This window comes from Trachypithecus francoisi, unplaced genomic scaffold (genome assembly GCF_009764315.1).
Source record: "Trachypithecus francoisi isolate TF-2019V2 unplaced genomic scaffold, Tfra_2.0 Lachesis_group13, whole genome shotgun sequence".
NCBI classification, from domain to species: domain Eukaryota; kingdom Metazoa; phylum Chordata; class Mammalia; order Primates; family Cercopithecidae; genus Trachypithecus; species Trachypithecus francoisi.
In genome coordinates, this window is record NW_022681458.1 from 33,915,731 (window position 1) to 33,938,234 (window position 22,504).

At 44.4% G+C, this 22,504-nt stretch overlaps 2 long non-coding RNA genes across 3 annotated transcripts; one reads left to right on the forward strand and one right to left on the reverse strand.

Annotated features, from left to right (window-relative positions):
* The first annotated feature begins 5,586 nt into the window (after positions 1–5,586).
* On the forward strand, positions 5,587–22,048 carry LOC117094601. The gene is made up of 3 exons (XR_004441608.1): positions 5,587–5,714; positions 19,556–19,617; positions 21,938–22,048. It is a non-coding gene; the product is annotated as an uncharacterized LOC117094601 (long non-coding RNA).
* LOC117094600 lies at positions 12,619–20,504 on the reverse strand. Of its 2 annotated transcripts, XR_004441607.1 has the most exons (3): positions 19,739–20,504; positions 14,221–14,599; positions 12,619–13,025 (listed from the first exon to the last, which is right to left on the reverse strand). It is a non-coding gene; the product is annotated as an uncharacterized LOC117094600 (long non-coding RNA). The 2 variants fall into 2 exon arrangements; XR_004441606.1 differs by lacking the exon at positions 12,619–13,025 and having other exon boundaries at positions 14,001–14,599.
* Positions 22,049–22,504: the final 456 nt, after the last annotated feature.

The window sequence follows — 22,504 nt, forward strand, 5'->3', positions numbered from 1 at the left end:
ACCAGAAAATTATAATTGTTGTTATGGAATGAATTGTGTTATGTGTTAAAGTCCTAACTCCCTGCACCACAGGATGTGGTCGCATTTAGAAATGGGGTCTTTAAAGAGGGAAAATGAAATGAACTTCTATGGGTGGGCCCTAATCCATGATGTTTGGTGTCCTGTAAGAAGAAGTTAGGACATAGACAGACACAGAGGGAAGACCTGTGAAGACATCACAGGAAGGTGATCATCTACAAGTCAAGGAGAGACGCCCTTAGAAGAAACCACCCCTGCTGACATCTTCATCTTGGGCTTCTAGCCTACAGAACTGTGAGATAATAAATTTCTGTTGTTTAAGCCACCCAATCTGTGGTCTTTGCAGTCCTAGCAAACCATCACTGTTAAACAGGAGCAGAAGGAGGCAGACTTACTATGGAGAAACACAATATCGGGGCAGCACTGTGTTTTATTGTGAATGAATAAAGGAAATAATCCATTCCTTTCTTCAGCACATACTTTATTTCAGATCTTTAGAGGGTGGCATGTAGCAGCTGGGAGAGGCTCTCCCTTTCATTGTCTTCAGCAGAGAATAGGAAACATGCTGTGTGGGCTTAAAAACTTCTGGCCACCAGCCACAGGCACTCTGTCTGTGGGAAGCAAGGATAAATCTGGTGATCCACTGATCACCAAGCACTTAACAATGATCACTGGGATGAAATAACTATTATCTTTTCGTATTTCCACCAGACTTAACCTTGTAGGGTCAATATCATCCCTGAGCTTTAAGTTCTCAGTTTGTATGTAACCTTGGATGAAACAGTGAATGTTCAATCTGGATACAATAATTAATGTCTTTTATTGCCCCTTTCAGAAACACACAAGGTCCTTGTTGGCCTCATGCATGGAGTATGGACAAGTAGCTCTTTACGTAGCTGGTCTTACAAGCTGCTTTGCAAATGTCTCTGGCAGGTGGTGCAGTGTATGGGGGAGGGCCCGCGGTCTGTCCCTGGAGGCTCAGCTGAGTATCTCTGGCTAAAGCATCATCTCAAAGGCTTGAGAAGCCTAAGCTCCAGCCCCCACCCCCTTCTTGAGCTGATTTCTCCCTCCTGACTCATGTCTGCTGCCTCATTTGAGTTACTGTGCAAATGTTTAGCCAAGAAGCCATACCAGGCCGAGTGCCTATTTACGACCGCCTCAGGAGTTTACAGCCCAGGCACTGAGGCAGCATTCCATGCCTAGCCTCTGGTCAAATAAGGACAAAGTGAACCACCCCTTCCCTTCTTGGCAGTGAAGCAGGGGCAGTTAGAATGCTGTGAGCTGGGTGCAAAAGCCTCCCCCAGGCAGGGACAATTCTTTCCTAGCTTCCCAATGACCTTGAAGTTGTAGGACCATAAATTAGAAGAAAAGAGTGTAGAATATTTGTGCCATGACTCAGGATGCTGGGGGAGAAGAGGGCTGCTTGTTTGTTTCCCTTTCTGGGCTTCCGTAGGAAATGGATTATGAATTCTCATTGGTCTAAGAGAAAAAGCACTTTTGCCATTGTGCATGTCCTGTTTGTCAGCAGGGAGCCTCGTAGAGAAAAACCCTCGAAGAGGGGCATGCAACAATGCAGTCTGAGACACACACATGTGTGCGCACACATATGCACACACGCCCAAAACACAACCCAAAGGAATGCAGACACAGCTACCATCCTGGGAGAACGACCATGGCAGAAACCAGCCTCAATGTGAGGATTTGGAAATAAAGGTGGCTGGGGTAGGGTTTCTTATTTTAAGAGACTGAAAAGTGTGCTTGCAATCAACCAGAAAATTTGAATTTGTTCTCTGCGAGCCTTCCCTCTTAGCCTTGTCAGGGAACACAAAAGCTCCCCAGACTCAGCTCCTGACCAGGAGGAGTTGCAATCTAATGCGGTGGTGGTGGGCTGGGGAGGTGTACAATTACACAGAAAAGCGTTCATTGACACTTCAAGACCAGAATAGCAGGGATAGTCAGCACTGTAGGCAGGGTCTGGTGACCTGACGGGTCAGACCCTTCCAGAAATTCTGATGTTTTTGCTGCTCTATTTGTTTAATAAGTGATAACCTAATGTCTAAGCAGCTAGACTTCCTGTGTGCAAACCCCCAGGGAGCAGGGTGTCTGGTGGAAATAGCATCAGCCATGACTATGCCATCCACTAGCCCCTTCCTGGAGCTCCAGCTCTCTGTAGAATGGGCCTCATGCTACCAGCTCTGTGTACCTGAGGGGGTGGCTAAAAGGAGAAAGCTAACAAAATAAGGGGTAGCATGGTGCTTGGCACACTGTTAAGTGTTTTACAAGGCATTGGAAGGTGAGAAGGTAAACGATCTTCTAAGTCCTCACAGAGGACCCTATACAGTAGCAGCAAATATTTGCATGATCGTGATGGTGTGGGCTTTAAATAAATCCCTCTGGGGTGGGGAGGGAGGATGCTTCTTCATAAGATAAATATTTATAGCTACAGTGAAAGAGCAGAAGGAAAAGGAAATAGGCCATGGGGCTCCCTAGGCTTCCCAGAAATATCTCCGTGTCTCTTGGTCCTCTCTTTTTGGAGGCGTTGCTTTGTGTTCTATCCTCTCCACCCACTGCCCTTCTACCTGCTGCACCCACTGCCTTGTCTTTGGGAAAGTTCTTTCTCCCACTGTCCTTTCACAGCTGTCCCCAGGGGTCTGAGAGTCCCCACTCCCACCCAGCTTGGTAAGGTGAAAACGACTTCTCCTGGGGGAGCTACTCCCCTACACTATTTAATCAGCTTCCATCCGGAGCTGTCGTTTTCAGAACACACATGCTTTCTCACTGACACACGCACTTTCACAGCTTGGATAACAAGGCTCTGCCTTCCCACCCTCCGCACTGCCTGCTCTCCCCTTCCCCCTGCCACATGCACAGGGTCTTTCTAGAGAACAGCTTTCAGGACCACTAGGGAAGTCCCCTGTGTCCGTAGAGGCCACATAACTTGGATGTAGCTCAGCCCTTTGCAGGCAATGTGGCTGCCATGTAAATTACTTGTGTGTATGTCAGGGGATACATTTGTAAATAACCTTTTTTTTAAGGGAGGAGGGCAGAAAAAGGAGGAAACAAAGGACAAATGCAGGAAGGTGGTCAGCTCAGGACCACACTTCTTTATTGTTCATTTCCAAATGAGATGGCATAGCTCTGTTAGTCCATGGGGGCTGTGTCTGGCATGAGTCAGCAACCAGTACAATCTACTGCCAGTTGATTAAATTAGCATTTGTTATAAGCCAGAAAGGGAGGGGGGGATGTTGTGTTCAGGGATAGATGGAGAATGAAGAAAATCTTCTTCGTGCCTTTTGAATTATTTATGGCCTGGAACTTTACATGCTACAGTCTAACTGGACTCAATAGAGAGAGGCTGGGAAGAACTCACTCCTCCCTTAAAGTCACAGAGCACTTGCTTGGGTCCCTGGGAGGACAGGAGCATGCCAAGAATGATGGACTATAGTGGAAAAAGTGGAGCTCTCTTCATTTTATTATGACCTTGAAAACAGGACTGTTGCATAGAAACCCTGCTGCCATTAGGTACAGGAAGACTTAGATTTCTTAGCAACCTTTTGAGCGATGGACGTGAATGTGTGAATGCATTTCACTTTGATTTTGCCGAGTGGTAACATGGGATGACTGTCAGATCAGTGGACAAAGGATAGGTCTCTTCGATCTTCGCCTCTGGCTTTAAGCCAGATGGGAGAGAAACAAAGACTCCAAAGCCGCTGCTGTCCTTCCCCCACCCTCTCCCTCCTCCCTCCGTTTCTCTCCTCCTGCCTTCACCACCTTGGATGGAGTCTACTAACTGCTCTTACATTTTGGGAAATCTTGCCTAATTGTTAAGGGTGTAAAAATACAATGATTTTATCTCAGAAAAGGGCCCTTCCTTTTGGGAGATGTGTGAATCCAGAAGAGAGCAATCTCCATGCTGGGGTGTCTGCCACAGGGAGTCGGGCAGTGTGTGGATGTGAGTGTGCAAGACACCCAGTGTGCTCCGGCTGGGTACCAGGGCGGCCTGGCGGACATCTTTTGTTCTTGGCTCTTCTGACTGCCGGGAGCAGCAGGACAGCCCACATGCCCGCCCAAAGGAGCTGCCGCTGTTCATCATCAAGATCTGAGGCTTTTGTCTGTGAGCCCCAGTGAAGAGGCAAACTGTTGGTGTCCTGCTATCGACTCATAGTCTGCCTCCAAAATAGCTTCAGGACAGGGCTGCTGCTTTTCAGCTGAACTGCTGCCTGTGGACCACCTTGTTATCCAAGGTTCTCACTGAATGGAAGCCGTCCAGAGGCATGTGAATCTATCTCGAGAGATACAAGAAGAAAGGAGTAAGGGAAGAGTGGCCGAATGAGGGAAAGACAAAAGCAGCCTGGCAGATGACGGGGACTAGAGTCAGACAAAGAACTGGGACGTGTGCTTTGGCAAAAAAGCAGGCAGCGCAGTCATTTCCTTGCTTCATCACTGCTAGCTCAATTTACCCATTTTATATACATATAAAATAAACTGTGTCCAAGACTGACCCTGTAGCAAGAACTTGAAATGAGTCATTTCTTCCAATCATTAGTATAAGTCCTACGTTTTTACTAATGCGTAAATGAAACAAAGCAGGTGGTATCTGTTGCAGTCCTGGGAGATACAAATGAGTAAAGGATGAAGACTCACAGATTTACCATGGAAAACAGGATCACAATGTTGAACTCGAGTGTGGGGTTTCCCCAACACCAAGAGGGGATCCATGTACCCCAGGCCATGGGGAAGGGTTTGGTTGCTACAGCTCAGATACCATGCTGTGCCCACTTCTCCCTTAGCTACGCAAAGTAGGAAATTGAGGTCATTTTCATAATTTAGGCAAAACTTCCCTTTCCACTTGAATTACTGAGATATTTCAGGCAAACGCAGATTTCAGAAAAAAATTAAATAGCAAAATTTGAGTTTGGGAACTCATTAACAAGCAGTGAGACTTCCTGTATTGCATCAATTATAAACAATTTGGAGGAAAGAGAGGTTGCTTTTTTTTCTTTTAAAGAAATTATCTGGAAAATTACCCAGGTCTTTGCTTCCTCTTTTTAGATGAGATCTGGACAGGCTGAGTTAAAGACAGTAACCTCATTAGGATGAGTTTAGATGATAAAACCAGGAGAAGAAACCAAGAAGCCCAAACTGCCCTCTGGCTTTCCTCCAACTAGCCTTGCCTCTGACGAGTCAGTTCATCTCTCTGCACTAGTATCTTACCACCCGCCCCCCTACACTGAAATGGAGCCAACTCGCTTTGCCACTTTTCTACTTCATAGGAATGCTCTAAAAATTAATATTCACTGTGAAACTAGGAAAGCCACAGAGGAATGATCCTATCTCAACATGAAGCATTATCAGTTTTGTTGTGCCTGCCACTCTCAGTTGGCATTGATATATTGTTCAGAATCCCTCTAAAAATCTCCATTCTTTTTCTGACCCCAATGACCACTAATTATGGAAAACAATGTACTGGACTACATTCAAGAAAGAAATATTTTGCCTGTTCATCAACTCAGCTAATAGGGTTTAAAGTGACTCTGATCATTTTAAGTGGCTCAATGAATGTACCATATAAGCTATGTACTATTGAAGGAGCTTTAGCTGCTGCAATTCTTATCCTTCCTCCTTCCAGGTTTTCTTTAGTGTTGAAATTGGTATGGAGACGTGCATGGAGATTTGAGTCTTAGGAATTTGGGAAGGTGAGTCATGCCGAGGAGCTATGTGACTTTACTCACTAAATATTTCCAGAATGTCTCCTAACCCTGCCATCCCTAGTCCTCCATCTAAATCAGGCTCTTATTGTCTCTTGCCTGGATGTTTGAAGCAGTCTTGGGACTGGTCCTTTTGACTCCAATCTTATCTGTTAAGCAACTTTCCCCACTGCTGCTGAGTCTATCCAGAAAGCAGGCTTTGTCACACTGGTGCCACCATTGCCCAGAAAATATAGTCCAGGCTCTCCAGATGGAGGGACTTACATGTCCTGTTAACATCTTAGCTCCCTGTGTCTCTAGCTTCAGCTCCCTCTGGTCCCTGCCTTACAGATTTGTATTCAACACCAGCAGACTGTATATGCTTCCCCTTCATAGACTGGGCTACCTTTTGCCTTTGGGTGTTTGCTGGTGCTGTTTCCTCCACTAACAATCTCAAAGCAAGCAGACAAAGCAAACAATGGAGCACCAATAGCTCCTCATTCATCCTCAGGGTCATGTGACACATACGTTGTCTCCTTTCTTCCCTCCTGTGTATTTCTCCAGGGAGGTGTGCTCCTCTCCTGAATTCTCACCCCTGTGATACCCTGGGCAAGTCTATCATTAAGCTGATATGTAAGGTTCTATGGATCTTTATACATGCTTGTCCACTCACTAAATAGTGAACTCTCTGGAGAGACAGCTCTCTCCTCTGGATCTTGAACAATAACTGGCTCAGGAATATATATATATATATATATATATCGTGAAATACATGCTTCTTAAACAGCTTCCATGTATAAGGCAACTATGTGCTTGGTGGTTGGGGAATGTCTCTAATACTAAGTTGTTCAAAGAGAAAAACTGTCTAATAAGTATGTCAATGTATACTTGAATGAATTCTTTATTTTTCTTTGAACGAGTGATCCAGATTTATGCAAATAATTAGTTGAGGGGAACCCTATGTCAACAGCAGGCCATCTGGCAGTGTGATGTCATGGCAGGTTGCTTCTCTTTGCTGCCACCATCCCGGAGCCTGGGGCTTTCTTGTGGCTATGGCCTTGAGTGTAGAGATGCACCCGCCCCCCCCTCTCTGGAGTTCTCTGCCTTGTATTATGTTGCCATGGCAACAACCCACTTTCATTCTGGACTTGCTGCATGGGAGAGGGGAACCCTTTACTACAATGGCATAAACGATGAGGATTATTTAAAAAATAAGTTGACAAGGTTAATCATCGCCACATGATACTAATACCACAGATTCTGATTTTGTGAGACTATAGTTTGTTAGGTGTTTCTGGCAGTACTGAAAATAGATGAGCTAGAAGAATAGAAGATTTGATATACCCTTTGTTTAAATGTCTAACTCTCTCTGTGCCTGTGGTGATTCTATTTTTAGTGCAAAAAATATTTTTATTCTCTTGAAGTATATGCAAAACCTGTTTTGAGTCAATCCAGTGTATCAAAGAAGGGAATAAAATTTCTAGAAGGAAAGCTGAATGATCTTGCAAGGTGTGGAAGGCTGGGATAAACAAAGATACTAACACCTGTCTAGGACTATGACAAATCTGCTCAAATCTGTTAAGAGATTATGTGAAAACATAGTAATGTGTCATTTAGTTACTTTTTTGGAAGAGAGTCCGTTTTAAAAAAAAGAGAGAGAAATGGCTTGCAGACTTGCTTTTTAAACACCTTTATACATTCAAATGACCAAGTGCAGATATATATTGCAGGAGCCTAGTTTATTGTTCAGTACCTGCAGAAGTCTGACAGAGACATTCCACGTGCTCTAAGCAGGATGTTTTCATCTGGCTCTGTGAGCCTCGCCTCCCTGTAGCTCAACATCTCTCTCTCTTTTCCAGAGAGATCAGGATTCTCTTTCTAGGTGGAATGAGCTCCCCCTTGGACCTAGGCTGAGTTCCTTCTGTCTCTTTACCCAGGCAGCTTCTCTCTCCTAGTTTCCAGCTTTTACCCGCAACACAGATTGAGGACTCTGGTTTATTTGAGAGGCAGATGTCTGCTGAGTGTCACCATGCAATGGCGTGGTCCTCTGTCCCTCGCCTCCTCCTGATGCCTGGGTTTCCCTTTGATCAGATATACCTTGCAACACAGGCCCATTTGTCTTCTCTTGGAGGAGCCAGACAAGATTCTCATTTATTCACTCACTATCCGCTATCACCATCTCACAGAAGCACACAGCATGTGTGAGTATCGTTACACCAGGGACGTCATGTGGGGGGGCACAGGCCGCAGAGGGGTGGGGATTTGATCAGCAGGCTTATATGTGACAGAATTAATCAGTAGGTAGTTTTTCTGACAAAAACAAAGATGATCCTATGCCTACCAGGCATCACTCGCAGCAGCTGTCCTGGGCCTGGCCCTACATGGTAGGCTGCCGTTCATTTTTAGTTCCTGTGACTCAACATGTAGCCATACCCGATTGGACTGGAGTGGGGGGCACCTCATGGGCTGATCCAGTAGGATTTTGTCCATTGGGATTTTGTACTAAGAAATCTCAGTGACCTAATGAGCAATAGGAGGTTGGAACAGTCACAATGGGCCATATCCAGGCTGAGAAGCTAAGAGTAAGTAGAAGCTACACAGAGCATAAAGAGAGAAAAAGTAAGTCAGTGGCCAAAACAGAACAGAGCCGACACACACAAAAGGGGAAATGGAAATGCTGAGAGGGACAGAGGGAGGTAGAGGAAAGGTAGAAATGTGGAAGCAGGGAGAGAGGAAGAGGAAGAAGGGTGGGAAGATGGAGGGTAACAGGGAGAATCCCTAATCTACTTCAGTTCCATTGAGGTCCCCCTGGAGTAGCTGACTCGTACTTTAAGGAATGTTCCTTGACACCAGCCATTGATTCAAATCCCGGCTCATCACTTACTAGCTGTGTAACCTTGGGCAGGGCACTTAACCCCTCTGTTCCTCAGTTTCCTCATCTGTAAAATAGGGATCAGTACAGTATCTGCCTCTTACGAATATGGTGAGGAACAAACAAGTTAACACACATGAAGCCCTTACGAAAACATCTGGCTCAGCTGGGTGCGCCAAGGCTCACACCTATAATCCCAGCAGTTTGGGAGGCCGGGGCAGGTCACTTGAGCCCAGGAGTTCAAGACCAGCCTGGGCAACATGGTGAGACTCCATCTCTACAAAAAATTTTTTAAAATGAGCTGAGCATAGTAGTATGCACCTGTGGTCCTAGCTACTGGGGAAGCTGAGTCAGGAGGATTGCTCAAGCCCAGGAGGTAGAGGCTGCAGTGAGTCATGATCATATCATTGCACTCTAGCCTGGGCAGTAGAGGAAACCCTGTCTCAAACACACACACACACCCCCCAAACAAACACCTGGCACACTATGTATGCGTGGTCTATTTTTACTACTGAAGTTCTTGGTTTCAATAGAACCTCTCTGTTACTACCTCATATAAATCCTAATAATAGCCCCCACCCCCAACCCCAGTTTAAACTGAGTACATTTGTGGGTATCTATTTCTTATGATCAAAACCAGCTTAACTAGAATACTTCAAGAATACTTCCCAAATTTTTGAAAGTAAAAAACAAAAAGTCATTCTTTTGAATTTTATAAATTTAGGATAAAAAGAGAAACTAAGTGCATGCCTTGTGGGAACAGAAATGAGTAGAGTAAAAGAAGAGACATTCCAAGTGTGTACATTGTCAAAACAAGTTATCACTAACTTGGGCAAACAGGGTGGGGCGGCTTCACCTTGCCTTTCCACACGGCTACTTCCTGGGGCTGAATGCTGCCTAGGCAATGTTTTCCTTTATGGAAGGTTCTTCTCACTGCTTCTGTATTGAACATGTGTACTCAGGTTTTGCTTTCCTCAGATGTGTTCTGTTTCATTTATTCCCTGAGGCTTGAGGTCTTCTCTCCATTTCTTGGCAAATGTGGAATTTCTGCATCATCCACCACTCCCCAACAGTACTCACCCCGTGTAATTTTGTTGCACACGTTTACAAGCATTGGCAACAAAGTTCCATGTTGAATTACCAAGAACAAAGCCCATGGAGATGGCGCACAGTGGCTAACATTGTCCCAGAAAGCAATTTTGTCTTTTGGAAGACCTGTGGTTGCCCTCCTGACACACTGACTGTAGGAGTTGGCCAGGACTGTCTAGCAAAAGTTCCACAGACTGGGCAGCTTAAACAACAGGAATGTATCATCTCACAGTTCTGGAGGCTAGAAGTTTGAGATCAAGATGTCAGCAGGATTGGTTCCTTCTGAGGGCTGTGAAGATGAGACAGTTCTGTGCTTCTCTCTTGGCTTCTAGTAGTTTGCAGGCAATCTTTGACTTTCTTAGCTATTGCTCCATCACTCTGATCTCTGCCTTCATTTTCACACCATGTTCTCCCTGTGTAGGTGTCTCTGTCCAAATTTCCTCTTTCCTTAAGGACATCGGTCTTAGGAAATTAGGACACACTGTGCTAGCCTCATCTTCATTTGATCAACTCTGTAATGACTCTATCTCCCAAAAGGGTGCATTATAAGGTATTGGGAGTTAGAATACATCTTATCTGAGGGGAGAGGAAGATGCAGTTTAATCCAATAACACTGACATATTTGAGAAGTGAGTGCCAAAATGACTTTTGGGGTTGCCAGTTTGGTGACGGGGCTTAAAGCTGTTTGCTGATAATGGAATATTTGCGAAGTAAGTCCAGTGGCTATAAAAATTGTGAATCATACCCTCATTGCTTACCATTCTCTTGGCTTTTGTATTTTCACACTTTCTTGGTTTTTATTCTGTACTGGTCTCTGTTAGAATTCTCTGCTGGACCTCTAATGTGCATCTTCCCCAACGTTCTCTATCTCAGTGTATAATGGCACCTCCATCATTCCATGGCTCAAGTCAAATCCTACAAATCCTTCTTGATCCCTTGCTTTCCTCAGCTCCCTCCTATGTTCAATCCAGCTTTAAATCCTGCTGGCTCTTACTCTAAGATATATATATACAGTCATGCATTGCTTAATGCTGGAGATATGTTCTGAGAAATGCATTGTTAGGCAATTTAGTTGTGCGTACATCATAGAGTGTACTAACACAAACCTATTGGTGCAGCCTACTACACACCTAGGCTATACGGTTTACAGCTACAACCTGCATGGCATGTCACTGTACTGAATGAATGGTGTAGGCAAGTGTAACACAATGGTAAGTATTTGAGTATCTAAACACAGAAAAGGTATAGTAAAAATATGGTATAAAAGATAAAAAATGGTATACCTTTATAGGATACTTACCATGAATGAAGCTTGCAGGACTGGAAGTTGCTCTGGGTGAGTCAGTAAGTGAGTGGTGAGTGAAGGTAAGGGCCTAGAACATTACTGTAGGCTACTGTAGACCTTAGAAATACTGTACCCTTAGGCTATACTGAATTTATTTTTAAAATTTCTTTCTTCAAAAATAAATTAACCTTAGCTTGCTTACAGTGACTTTTAACATTTATTAACTTTTTAATCTGTAAAAACTCTATTGCTCCTTTGTAATAACACTTAATTTAAAACACACACACACTTATACAGCTGTACAAAAGTATTTTCTTTCTTTATATCCTTATTCTATAACCTTTTTTATTATTTTGTATTTTTATTTTTAAACTTTTTTTTGTGAAAAACTAAGACACAAGCACACATTAGCATAGGCCTACACAGGGTCAGTATCATCAGTATCACTATCTTCCACCTCCACACCGTATCCCACTGAAAGGTCTTCAGGGGCAATAACACGCATGGAGTTGTCATCTCTTGTGATAGCAATGCCTTCTTTAGAATACCACCTGAATGACCTGACTGAGGCTGTGTTACAGTTAACTATATTTATTAAATAAGTAGAGGCAGTACTCTAAAATAATGATAAAAGTATAGTATGGTAAATGCATAAACCAGTAACACAGTCGTTTGTTATCATTATCAAGTGTTATGTACTGTACATAATCCTATGTGCTATACTTTTATAGGACTGGCAGCATAGTAGGTTTGTGTACACCAGTATCACCACATACATGTGTGTATGCATTGCCCTGCAATGTTCCAGCAGCTCTGAGGTCACTAGGTGATGGGAATTTTTCAGCTCCATTATAATCTCATGGTACCACCATAATATATGTAATTCAGCATTGATCGAATGGCATTATGTCTCCCATGACTGTACCTGGCACCTCCTCACCTCTCACCGTCTCTGTGGCTGCCATGGCAGGCCAGGCCACCTTGGACAGCTGCTATAACCTCCTAAATGGTCTCCTTTTACCACTCTTATTATGCAGTACTATCCCTCCTGGTACTGTTCAGAATAATGTAATCATCTCTTGTTCCCCCTCCCCACTTTGCTTTAAATTCTCCAAAGGCTCTTCATTACCCCGAGAATCAAAGCTCTTTACTCTAGCCAACATGACATGCAGTGACCAGGCCTCTGCCTACGTCCCTCTACGCCTCATGTAAAAACCTCCAAGGCCATTTTCTACCTACTTTAGGGCTCACACTAGCTGGGCTCTCTTTCTAGAAAACTATTTTTTCAGATGTTCCATTGGCTTCACTCCTTCTTGTCATTTAGGTCTCAGCTCAAATTTCGTTTGCCCAGAGCTGCCCTCTGATTGTGCAACATAAAGCAGACTCTCCTGTTCTCCCTGTATTTCCTATCATATCTTCCTGATTACTTTTCATTCTGTCACTCATCACATGCCACGGTCACTGTCTTCTCCTCCCACTAGACCAGACTGCATAACACTGGGTACATTGTCCTGCTTGTGCAGTTTGTATCCTCAAGGCCTAAAACAGTGTCTTACACAATTGAAGCATCAAAGAATTCTTGGTTATTGGATGAATGAATGAATGAATGAATCAATGAATGAAGAATTCCTGGGCAAAACATGAAAAGAACTTGCAGTTAGAATGTATACTATAAGTCAGACATGGTTCAAGGCTTTGTTACCAGGGTTTCTTTTGATCCTCAAGAAATTAATTAAAGTAGGTATTATCCCCATTTTAAACAAGGAACTTGAGGCTATGAGAGATTAATAAAGAGACTGAGCCAATAGATCATAAGTTGTTGAACTGAAGTTGTACCTGGTCTCCGTATACTTTCTCCTGTGACACAAGCTGGGGGTGACAAGCCCATAAGATAATACATTCAATGCTTTAGAAATAAGAGTGTAAGCAAGTTACTGGAAGTACTGAGAACAATGTTATTTAGTTCTGGATCAACTAGGGAAGATACTCTTTTAGACTTAATCTTCCTATAACAGGAAAGATTAATTAAAGATTGAAGATTTCCACAGTAGACGGCATGCTTGGAGCAGGTGATCTGAAATAGAAGAAAATTTGAATTTTAATGAAAAAAGTTATCAAAACGAAAAAAATTGAAATATTTTTATTACACTGTTATGGGATTCAGCACCAAGAGGCACATTTCAAGTCAGGAGTCAGAGTGTGTGAATGATTTTCCGAGATGCTCTGTACCTCTCATGGTGCCACCTGAGCACAGTACTGTGGAGGAACTCAAAAATATTTGTTGAATGAGTGAATGGAGAGAATTATACTTAAGTCTATGTAGACACCCCTTCTCTCTTCCCATGTCATCTTTACTATTAGCAGAGGTGGGGACTGGCAACTTCATGTGGCTAGATGGCTGGAAACCAGACAAAAGGCTTCCCACCAGATGCTTGGGCAAGTCCCAGTGCTTAAAGTATGTGGAAACGCACACCCCAACCCCTTTTGTAGTTCTTACTCGCTCAACTACATGAACATTCATTCCCCTTATGCCTGTGAAGGAGCGAAGACTCAACACATTACTTTGAAAAAATCGCCGACTCTTTCCTATTATCCTCTAATGGCCCTGCATCAGTCTTTTGTTGGTTGTAGTTACATTTGGGGACAGCATGATTTAATCCATGATATATTGCATTCTTGGTGATAATGAACTATAAAGAATGGGGTCCTGTTGTAATTTATTTCAATAAATTTCAAATTACTATCTAGAAGTACTAGGAATAATCTCATGAATAAAAGAAATAAAAAAGGAATTTATGGGATCTTTATATTCCCTAAGGAAATAATTCAAGTACCAAAAGAAGCAACTAAATTTAGGTAATGGAAAATCAAGGTGTTTAAAGGAGAGCTGTTGTTTTACAAGATCTGAAATCACTACTTGGGATGCAATAAAAAGTGGTAAGGGTGCCTGCTTACAGAGACCCAGTGTCATGAACCAATGCAAACATTTACGGAGAAAATTATCTAGTTCAAAAAAAACAAGGTGATTCAATTTACAAAGGACATAAAAGACAATGGAAAAGATCCTTTATGTACCCGGCAGAAACACCAGGGGAAGCTCTACCTCTTGATTAGATGTAAAGATGGCAGGACAGATTAACACCCAAAGACACATTTCAATGGGAAGCTGTTTCACTTTGGGATTGTAGAGCAGGTTCCCCAGGCCACAGACTGCAGTGGAGATTAGGTTACAGATGACTGGGGGCAGGGAGTTCTCTGGGGAACAATACCTGTTGGGGAGTGAAGGCAGCAGGACTAGGCAAAGGGGAAATTAAACTGTGATGCAGCTGCAGTAGAGGCCTCAGCACCCCACCAGGAGCTGCAGAGCTGGGGGCGGCTTTTCCAAGAGATCCTGAATTCAGGCAAGATGGGTACAACCTTTGTACCATACTATGGATTAGCCACTTGGAATGTGAGTTGCCCCCAGGGTAGGGGCACATCCTAGTGCACCGCGGTTCTTTTCAGCAATGCCTGGGGAGGGACTCAGCTGTGAGCCATCAACAGCTAACACTTCTGGCAGATGTGGGGGCTGCGTGGCTCCGTCCTGAAGACGGGGTGGGAGTTAGGCCATGCATCTCTGTCTATTCTGCTGGAACCAGTACCAGGAGGCTGAAAGGAAAGAAGATGGTAGAATGTTGCTTAACGTAATCTGTTTTTAAATGTGATGCTGAGTTGACCTTCAGCTCTTCCCTTAGCCACTACAATAGCCTTCCTGTAGCTCTTTCCACTTCCACACCTGGCTCCCTTCAGAGTGACGGTAAAACAATCTGAAAACATAAATCTAGTCCTGCCATACCCCTGCCTCATACCCTTCAATGATTTCCCATCTCACATGGGATTAAAAACCCAGCTCTTTGACATGCTTGTAAAGCAGGGTGACCAGATAACTTATCGTGCAAACCAGGACACTTTTGGAGCGAAAGGAGGCCCTATCCCTAGTTGTACAAGGACAAAGATCTAAACCAGAACTATTCTTGGCAAATTGGGATGTATGTTCACCCTACCTACAAGGCATCTGATAATATGGCCGTCTTTCACCCATGTTTCAGCCTCTTCCCAATGTCCACTCCTCTTTGCCTTCCATTAGATTCTGGAACAAATTAAGCTCTTTCTCACCCCAGGGCCTTTGTTTTTGTCACTTCCTTCTACCTCTACTTCTCCCTCTTTTATTCTTCAGGTCACAGCTTAAAATGTTTCTATTCGCAGAGGTTTCCCCATCTAGTCTCCATTGTAGTGCCGATTTATTCTACCCATAGTCCTAACTACTATCTGAAATTACAATCACTAGATTTTAAGCCCCAAAAGAACAAGAATCTGCTGTCTAATCAGTGTGTCCCCAGGGATTAGCCTAACGTCCTTCCGTAGGTTTGGCATCAATACGTACAAAGTGAATGAATGAGGAGCTTGGGAAACTGTTCTGAAACAAAAATGTGTGTGTGTGTGTGTCAATGAAATGCCCAAGACCACCATCAAAAGACAAACACATCACCTATATCAGAAATTATACAGGTGGCTGCTCACCCTCAAAAAGGTGGACACAGAGAAATGCAAAACATTAAGCAGTCGATTTGCAAACACCTAGAGGATCACAGGCTGCTGGATAACAACCAGCGGTTTAGTGATGAGGAGATGTTGTCAGAACAATCTAATTTCCTTTTAAGACAGAGAGACCTTCATCAAAAGCGTTTATTAAGTGTCTGTCCGCACACAGTCAGGAGGAGACCATTGGTGGTGGAGGGGCTTGTGTTCAGCTGTGAAGCATCAGATTTAATATGTGTCTTCAACCAAAATCTGATTTTGCTTCTGTGATAACTTTCTTTCACAGGCCAAGCAAATATGAGATCCTTACAGTAGAAGGTGGTAGCAGAATCGTTACCAAGTTAAGCTCGGTATAATTACCAAAGCCTTTAATTGAAAAAAAAAAAAATTCTTATGATTAAAGGATGATATTTGCTCAGGTTCAATGAGGTTAAATTTTCTGGGCTCTGCCTTGTAACACCTGACCATGTCCCAGAAAACAAAATTGTACTCAGATGAGCAAGTGAGTAGTTTTAGATTCCTGTGGAATGGTTACCAGATGCCCTCTTTTGAGAGAGGGTTCAAATGAAATCCTGAAAGTGAAACTTTTGATACTGATTCACACACAAACATCCTGGTGAGCATTGCAGACTAACTGAAATGCCTTTTTAGGGGTCAAAAAGTCACATGCACCTTCCCTGATGCCACTGCCAGGTATTATAAACTTGACTTCTACAGAGACGATATTTCGGGTCAAGTTGACACAAACCCCTCCTGTCACCCAGCTATACAGACCCTGCAGATGTGTGAATTGAATACAAAGCAGCTAGAAGATTCCACAACAATAAACGCTTACAAAAATCTTAAAGGTGAGATCGGGGGAGATGAGACCATTGGGTGTAGTGAAGGGTAAGCTTGTCCCAACTGTAGGGATGGCACAGGTACCAAGGAGCAGCTCGCCAGCCCACAGGTGAGATGTCTACATCTAAGAAGTCAGCTGCAGTCCAGGGACCTGGCCCTAGCCATAGCATACTGCCCTGTAAAGACCCTGAAGAGCAAGATAGCACCCCAACCCAGAGAAACTGGAGTTTGGGGAATGTTGAAAAAAAATGCCTCACATCTGTCCACAGGGAATAAGGTAGTGGCAGCCTAGAGACGGTGGGCAGCACTGATGGTAGGGAGGCAAATGGGATTCAACATTGCTCCATGTACCCAATGTTTGTTAAAAATGTATTTGTGGCTAGGTAATATCCTAGGTGATGGGATACAGCACAAACAAGACAGACACCATCTTTGCCCTCAGGGAGCTTACAGCTTCCAGAGAATTTAGATATTGATGAACCTGATGGGTCATTATATTTCTGGGCCTGCAGAGAGAGTCATGGAGTTTGGGGAATAACTGAACCAATGGGAACAAGGATTAAGTAGGGGCAGGGGTTGGTATTAACTAATCCCAGCTATCTAGAGTAGAGGCCTGTAGGACAGAGTCCAGAAAATAACTTTACAATCCATTTTAGGTTCTGTGATTCAGTATCGCCCTAAGGAAGGCAAAATGCGTTTGAATGTTTGCCGGATTCAATGATTACAGGAAAGTCCTTGTCCCCCATATCTGCCAGGAGCATTTAGCGCAATGGACCACGGCCTCCTTCTTGCCCATTCTTCTCTCTTGATCTTGGAGACACCTCCACACCTGTCTCTCTCTTTACTGGCAGTTTCTTCTTCATCTCCTTTGTTGGCTCCTTCTCAACTGTCCAACCCATAAATGTTGGAATGTCCAGGTCTTTGTCCTGGGCTCTTGTCACTCCTAATTGCTGTCCTCCAGTGGCCTCATCCAGTCTAAGGTTTATGCCAGTGACATCCAACCTGTTCCTCCAGTGCTGACCCCTTCCCAAAACACCAGGCCTTCCCCTTGTCTTAACAGGCACCACAGACTTGAATGTCCAGCCCCTAAACCTGCTCCTCTCTGAGTTTCTTGTATTTCAGTTCATTCAGTTACTGGACCAAGATCTAGGGGTTATCCTGATTCCTCTCTCTCCTTTGACTCCCACATCCAACTCATCCTAAGTCCTGTCACTTCTTCCTCCAAAACTTATTTGACCTCTTAATCTCCATTGCTATATACCTGGCTCAGTCTGCATTATCATAGGAGCTTCCTAACTGATTCAGCTCCTCCATGTCTTCCCCTTAATAACCACTCTCTGCCCATCAGCCAAAGGGATCCATTTAAACATTAATCAGATATGTTACTCTCCTATTGTAAAAGTGATAATGGCTTGCTCAGTGCATTTAGCTTAAAGTCCAAATTCTTTATGTTGGCTTAAATGCCCTACCTGTTCTCTCCATTCCCTCCCCACATCCCCTTTCTCACTGTGCTTTAGGCACAGTCTTCTTTCTGTTTTTTCAGACACCATAGTCCAATCTTGAGGCCTTGGCATTTGCAATTCCCTCTGCTTGGAGTGTTCTTCTCCAATTTTTACATGGCCCACTCTACACTGACATTCAGATCTGTCTAAATGTTCCTTCAGTGTGGCTTCCCTGGCCCCCAGACCAGTAATGCATGGTTATTCCTTATCATATAATCTTTTAAATGGTCTGTATGTTGCTTACTAATGTTGATATTGTTATTATTTACATACTTATTTATTTATTTGTGGTTTGTCTTCATCCTTTAGAATGTAAACTCTAGGAGAGCAGAGATATTGTATTCACAGAGCCTGGAACAATCCCAGTTATATATATGGCAGGAGTCCAGTCAATCTGTGAAATAAAGTATCTGAATGCCCAAAGGCTAGTATTACACCAACCTGTCATGAGTAAGTGTATCAGTCAGGTATTGCTGTGTAGGAAGTCACTCCAAAACTCAGTAACTGAAAACAACAGGCATTTATTATTGCTCACCAGCCTATGGGTCAGTTCTACTGACTTGGGCCAGGTTTGGCTGATTTTGGCTTGGCTTGTTCCTGCATCTGTGGTCAGCAGGCAGGATGGCTGAGGGCTGCTTGGTCTAGGAAGACTTAACTCATAGGTCAGGCAGTTTGACAAATAGTGATGGTGACAGGATGACTGGGCCATATGTCTCTGTCATCCAGTAGTGTGAGCTTGTTTGCAGGGTAATCATGGGGTCTGAGAGAGACAGGGCAGAACTGCCCAAAACCTGTTGAGGCTGAGGCTCGGAACTGGCACATCATTGCTTATACCATATTCTGTTGGTCAAAGTGAGTTCCAAGGCAGGCTTAGATGTAAGGGATGGGGAAATAGACTCCACTTATTGATGGGTACAAATGCAAAGTCACATTGCAAAGGTGTGGCCTCAGGAGGGGGCAAAGTGCTGAGGGTATTTTTGCAATTAATCAACCATATTAAGGATGGCAATAAAAGTGGTGACTTTTCATTCCCACATTCTCCTTCCCAGACCAAGGCATAAAGGGCATGTACAGGCCCAGAAGTACCTTTTCCTCCACAGGAAAAGGGCTGGCCACAAGATACAGTGTGTTCTTGGTTGCACAACTGTGATGACTGGGGAATCGGGGGACCTGGTCGTTGCATGCACCACTGCTGGAGAACTGTGTGGACTCATCTGTGGCCAATGAAAGCCACAGAATCCCCAGTCCTTCCTCATACTCACCCACTCACAAGGAGCCAGCACATAACTGAACATACGTATGTGTGTGTGCAGGGTGGGGCCTAACACAGGTGCTAATGCCCCTATTGAACACCCCCCCAGAGAAGGAAGCAAACACCAGGCCTTCTTTTAGCACCAGATGGCTCCCATTTTGCAAGTATCTGGTAGAAAACAAGGATAAATCAAAGGTCCAAAGTTCTCTCCCTTCCTCTCTCCCTCCTGCCATCCTCTCTGTCTCTCACTCTTAGAATTGGGGTCTCACTCTATTGCCCAGGCTGGAGTGCAGTGGCACTATCACAGCTCACTGCAACCTCAATCTCCCCCAGGCTCAAGTGATCCTTCCACCTCAGCCTCCTGAGTAGCTGGGACTACAGGTGTGCACCACTACACCCAGTTAATTTTTTATCTGTCTCATCTTTGAGTAGAACTCAAGTGACTCAGAATGAAAAGACCTTGGCACAGACCTGTTAAGGAAACTCCTTATAAAGTGAAGAAAACAACATGCTCAGCCATGTCCTTGCCTTCTGTGCACAGTAGTGCATTCACTGCCTGAGAATTCAAGGATAAAACAAAAAGAGGAGCTTTTGTTCCAACAGATAAGTACTTACCTTTTTAAAAAAAAATGCGTAAGCTGTCCTGAGTGTTTAACAATTATTCGCACAGCTTTCCAAAGACTCACAGCATTTAAAAGCTAACCCTCTGGAGATTCAACAGCTTCTTCCAGGTCCCACCACAGTGGAAAAGAACTCTGGGTGTCCTGGCTCGCTGTCCAGCTCTTCTCTCTTCCCTTCCAGCTGCCAATTCGGCTTTAAGAAGTTCATTCTCCACACTCAGATGCAGGCATATGCGTTTGACTTGAGCATATTGATTTCAGGCAGGTGAGAGTGGATGTAGCAATTCAGCCTGACAAATATTTAGATCAGTTAAGTGTCCTTTAGAATCACTTGAACTCAATGTTTCCTTTCCCCAACCATTTCGCTCCACAACCTACCTCCCCAGCATAAAATATTCAAATTCTTTCTAAATTTCATGTACTGAAAAAATACTTCTAGGCCCTAGCTACATGATACCTCCACTGGGAGTCCTGTCCTTTCCGTGCCCTGAGAAAACCGGATCTAAAGCAGATTCAAATGACTCAGCAGTAGGACTCAGGTCTCTGTCTCTGCCTGCTTACTTGGGGAGTGCTCCAGCCTTTGGGGCTCTCTTGCACTCCAACATAAGAAAGAAATCATCGATGGCTCCATTCCCCAGCACTTGAGACTTTTCTTCCCACAGACACATTCCTGAGGACACCAGTCATGGGTAAAGAACTCCACTGGGGTCAGCATTGGATCCCACTAGGCAGTTTAGGACTTGTAAGTAGAGTAGTATGGGCTTGGTGTTCTCAGAGTCTCTCACTCATGATTCATGGCTCTCCACCCCAAGCATCGGAACTTGCCCAACTTCACCACAGAAGGAAACAGCCTGTAAGCTTGGAGGGCCAGGGAGGAAACCGGAGGCATGTGTGGGAGGATTAGACACATGAAAAGATATTTACAGTAAGGTTCCCTTGTCATTCTATTGAACTGGGGGTGCATAGAGTACAATAAGACCCCGTGTGTGTACGTCAGATGACAAGGCTCAGGTCGGATGGGTGTGTAGGGTAAAGGCTTTGCATCACCTTTGCCAGGGTGAGAGAAGGCAATGGATAGCACAGGGGACCTTGATGATGGGGTGAGGGAGCCCATGTGGATGTAGTGGTCACCAACTGCTTCCCAGTTCTCCACATGGGAGAAAGAGCCCTTCTCTGTAATCATGGAAGCTCAAGTTCTTGATGGTTCAGAGGTTAGGGACCTCTGATTATTAGGACAGAGCAGAATAGCAGGGCTGGCCCTGGTAGATCAGACATCTCGTGACACCCTTTAAAAGGGACTAGAATATTCGGAACTCCAGTGTAACTAAATGCTCCTCAAGCTTCACCAGCAGGTGAGCAAGGTCCCATTGTATTTGGTACTCACATCCCCACCAATTCTGCAAAAGTTTGCCAAGTTTCCCCTCCATCTCCCACACCCTTTCACCAAAAGATATGCCTAAGAGTTCCCAAGAGGCATCTAACATAGGCCTGCATGTCAGCCCAGGCTTCTGGGCTGAGCTTCTGCACTGTTGCCTTGATGGCTGAACCTGATCTCTGTCGCAGCGCCCACCACTCTTTCTCAAGCCTTGACACCTTGGCAGGCTTTGGCAAAAAGAGGAGAGCTGTTCTTCCTCGGCATTATGTTCACTTAGCAGGGGTCCCACAGCAGGGTTGCTTGGACCCCAGAGTATCGTAGGGCTTAATAAGACCAGCCCTTTCATCTCACACGCTCTATCCTTTCTCTCACTGGTGCACACATGTCAGGCGTCTGAGTAGGGAGTGCTCAAATATTTGCACCACCTTGAGTCAGAACCCCGACTTCCCAGGTCTGTTACCGAGCCTGGTCCACACTTCAGGGTCTTTTCCTCACGGTCTGGTCTTTTTCAGGTGCGTACCTTTCCTCCCTGCAAACTGCCTTGAGTTGCTTCCCCTTCTCCCTTCCTTCCTGGTCTGTCAGAGGCATCTTGTCTGTGTGCATATTTGAACCCCATCAGTACACAGAAATCATGTATTTCCTTGAGGGCCCCTCAGACCCCAGGTACAAACATTGAAGTAAATAACAGCAGGGAAGGGGGTTCTGCCTCACTTCCCCTGCCAGCCATGTGCAGACCTTGTTTCAGTCCAACTGAGACTTTAGCGAATACTTCATTCTGGTTTCTGAATGGCTTCCCAGCATTTGTCGCTGTGTTCACAGGGCCACCGGGGTTGGCTGAGTCAGAATACCAGCCATGTGGCATGTCTCATGGGGCAAGAGCTGTGTGCCCATGGGAGCCCAGAGAAGGAGCACACTGAGGACCAACACCAGGTAGGACTTGCCCAAACAGGAGTCTAAAGAAGATGGCCAAAAGAGGGTTGCAAATCTAGTAGTTTAGACGTGGTGCCAAGATAAGGTCAGATTCCGAGCATGTTTAGATCAAGTAAATGGTGTTTGAGGGTGGCTGTCCTAACCACCTGCAGTTGTTCACTACTCGCCTATATAGGCCAGATTGTGTCTGCCAGGGAGATGGACCAGGCCGGCTTGAAGGACCAGGGCAGATTACATGCCCCAGACAGGTGTTATACAGTGGTTAAAGCTCCTGCTTGTGTTTAAAGGATTATTTACAAAATGTAAAAAGACTCAAAGACTTTAATTCCTGTGTAATGCTGGGATTAAAATCTCAACTAACAATAGTCTAACTAGATGGGAAATGGGAAATCGCCTATGGAAATTTGGTTCTTTTGAATTCAAGCTGCATACACAGTAGATTATTTTCCCCCTATA